Below are 3,009 nucleotides of genomic sequence, written 5' to 3'. Positions count from 1 at the left end.
TGGGATTATTCATCAACATAGTAAGAGCAATAATAATACTGTATTTAGAAGTTCCTTAGCACATTGCATCTCTGAGAGTCTTACAGATGTTACTAATTAATCTTCACAACACCCCATCCAGGAGCGGTAAATATTAATAACCATAATAGAATATACACACACACGCACACGTGCACACACACACACACACACACACACATATGCTAAGGACAGCAAAATAGTTCACTTATTTATCATGGTTCACTTGATACAGTAACTGATATTTTTGAGGCACCCATCATAGATACAATAATTAGAGATGTGCTTTTGTTAACAAAACCACTACCCACTTCTAGCGTACCCTTGGGTACTAAATAATTACCCACTTTGTGTGGTTATCTAGCTCACTAATTACCCACAGAAATTGGGGTCAGGTGTTAACTGCTTGAAATAAGTATCCTCTAAAGACATCGCTGAGTTGTATAGAGAAAATGATGTGTTCATAGCAAAACTTTGGTAAGTTACATATTTGTGTATCTTGGTAAACAGAGTGAATACAGACGGGGATAGATTAGCTCAGAGTGTGAAAATCATGCTGAGCCATTGCTGCAAATATACAGAGGTTTTGGAGAAGCTCAGGAAATGTCATTCTCTGTCTACCTTTCCTTCATGAAGATGATCACAATCGTGATTCCCATAATCTGGACTTCATATATGAGGACACTAAGACAATTGATGATTCTCCTTAGGAATGATTCATTTTGGTGTTACAGGGAGGCACCCAGTGAGTCAAAGATTTTTTTTGACAGCTCCACCCTTTATGATTATTCTAGCATGTTTCTTTTTCTGCATCAGTGTAGTGCAAACATCCTATTAGCCAAATCTGAAAAAGATTCTAACCCAGTCTCCAATCCCTGCCAGCCATCTCTTTCTCCTTCCCAGTAATGACAAAAAGAAAAAAAAAAAAAAGGAAACCCAACACTGTGATTGTAGGTCTTTCCCTTTTTGCCTTGATTTGTTCTGCTTTCCTCTCTCCTCCTCTCCCTTCTTCCTCTCTCTGCATCTTCTTCTTGTTTGTGCTTTTTCTTCTCTTCCTTGGCATCCATCTGTGCTTCTGCAGGTCTCACAGAGACAAAGCACAATATCTTGAGTTGAGCACAAAGAAACCACCTTTTAAAAACATCAACTTGGAAGAAACCTGCATCATCAGCTACCTCCCTCCCTTCCTCGGTCTTTACAGAGCCTGGCATTATATTCAACACAGCACTGCCTGTTGTCTGCATGATTCTAGCCACAAAAACTGGGTGAAGGTGGCACCATACCCACTGTGTGTTCAGACAGGTAGAGACCCCAGTTTTCAAGGGACACCTGCTTTACAGGATCCTTGGGTAGCTGAGCTTTTAAGATGTGTGCCAGCAAAAATGATAGGAGATGCTCCCTTCGTCAGTTCAGGATGTCTTTCATTTTCTTCTTGTGCCACTTTTTTTCTGTCATCTGAATGATTACTTCTCATGATCAGGGGACTGTCAGCTGATCAATGAAGTGTGTATGGATCTGATGGACATTTGAGGAGAAATGCTTCAGGAGTAAGAAAAGATGTCTGCAGTAGAAGCAGAGGGTCAGGATGAGCTATAGTCACTGATACGTTCCCTTGGATTTGGAAATGAACTTAAGTGGTAAATTAGTACACAAGACAAACAGAGTCAATGTGTAAAGCACAGCCATTGAAAAGAAAGAGATTTTTAGCATTGTAGTCACCACATGCCTTAATGGAGTGTATACTTCAAATACAGATTTGAATCACTGCTCTTGTATCCCTCTAAATGTCAATTTCAAAGAAGTCCTTGGGCATTGTTGACTTTCTGTCCGTAAAGAAAACCCACCAAGATTCACCAAGTACATCACCTGCAGTCACACACATACGTGTTTTAAATGCCCATGGGATGTTGAACAATTAGGCAGAGAACTGCACTGTGGTCTCTTCTCTTCACTGCTCCCCTCCACCCCCCATTTTTTTTTTCTTTTAGAAAATGTGATACCTGATCTCTGGATCTAGCAGGGATGAGGGATTTTTTGTTTTTGGAGGTTTTTTTTTTTTTTTTTGTATTTGTATAATACAATGTCTGGCCTTCCCCCTGACCTGCTGGTGTATTTTCGGTCTCATTAGTAGTCAGAGAGAAGCCCTAGTGCATCCGGTGCTGGGAGTCAGGTCTGAGACACAGGACAACAGAGAGAGGGAGCGGGCGAGAGGATATTAGAAGAGAGGCTTGTCTCCAAGATATGGAAGGAAGTGAGAAATGACAGGACTGCAAGCTTTGTATGGAGGAGCCTGGCAGGGCGGGGGGGAGCGGCGAGGAGCACAAAGTGGGTTCTCAGAAGCCCTAGAAGAGCTAAAGGTGATTAGAAGGGGATATTGATTCCTTATTCTGCCAGCGATTTAAGCAGGCATGCGAGGAATCCGCACCATGGTTGCAAAAGGAGACCCACTGCCTCCTGTAACCAGACACTCGGGCTTTCCAGGAGCCCAGCGAGAGCCGAGAAGAAAGGGGGCAGTGTGGTCTAGGAAAATTCAACTTGTCGCTGATTTGTGCCTGATGCTCGCTGTCCGTCAGCAGCCTCCCTTACAATCTTTTTTTCCTCTCTCTCCCCCTTTTTTTTTTTTCTTGCCTTCTCCTTCTTCACTGAAGCCTAGGGGAGCCAGTAAAGATTAAATGTGCTTTCTCAAAGGCAGCCACTTCATGCTGCTATGTCGAAAGGGCCATTATTATTATTATTAATAGTAAAAGAAGAAGGGAGAGAGGTTGAGAGAGAGAGAGAGAAGCTAGGTAGGATGATGACGGACTAGCTTTTCCAAGAGGAAAAGGGAAGGGAGAGAAAAAGCAGAGACCCTGAACGGAGGATTGTGCCTGAGGAGAACCTACGGAGGTGAGAAAAAAAAGTTGTCTTGAAGATTGGGGTGGGGGGAGATGCTGAACAACCCTGTACAGCAGGAAAAGAGACATAATTTAGCTGTCTTGCTGGTATGATTCT

At 42.7% G+C, this 3,009-nt stretch overlaps 1 long non-coding RNA gene across 2 annotated transcripts in view; it reads left to right on the top strand.

Annotated features, from left to right (window-relative positions):
* Positions 1–1,052: 1,052 nt before the first annotated feature.
* LOC104981414 overlaps positions 1,053–3,009 on the top strand; it is a 14,247-nt gene continuing 12,290 nt past the window's right edge. For both annotated transcript variants that reach the window (XR_824370.1, XR_824369.1), the window contains exon 1: positions 1,053–2,904. This is a non-coding gene — a long non-coding RNA (uncharacterized LOC104981414). The remainder of the gene's footprint in view (positions 2,905–3,009) is intronic.

Source organism: Bison bison, unplaced genomic scaffold (genome assembly GCF_000754665.1).
Source record: "Bison bison bison isolate TAMUID 2011002044 unplaced genomic scaffold, Bison_UMD1.0 scf7180017864518, whole genome shotgun sequence".
In the NCBI taxonomy this organism is placed as follows: Eukaryota; Metazoa; Chordata; class Mammalia; order Artiodactyla; family Bovidae; genus Bison; species Bison bison.
The sequence above is the reverse complement of the archived record's forward strand: the minus strand, read 5'-3'. Positions and strand labels throughout refer to the sequence as shown.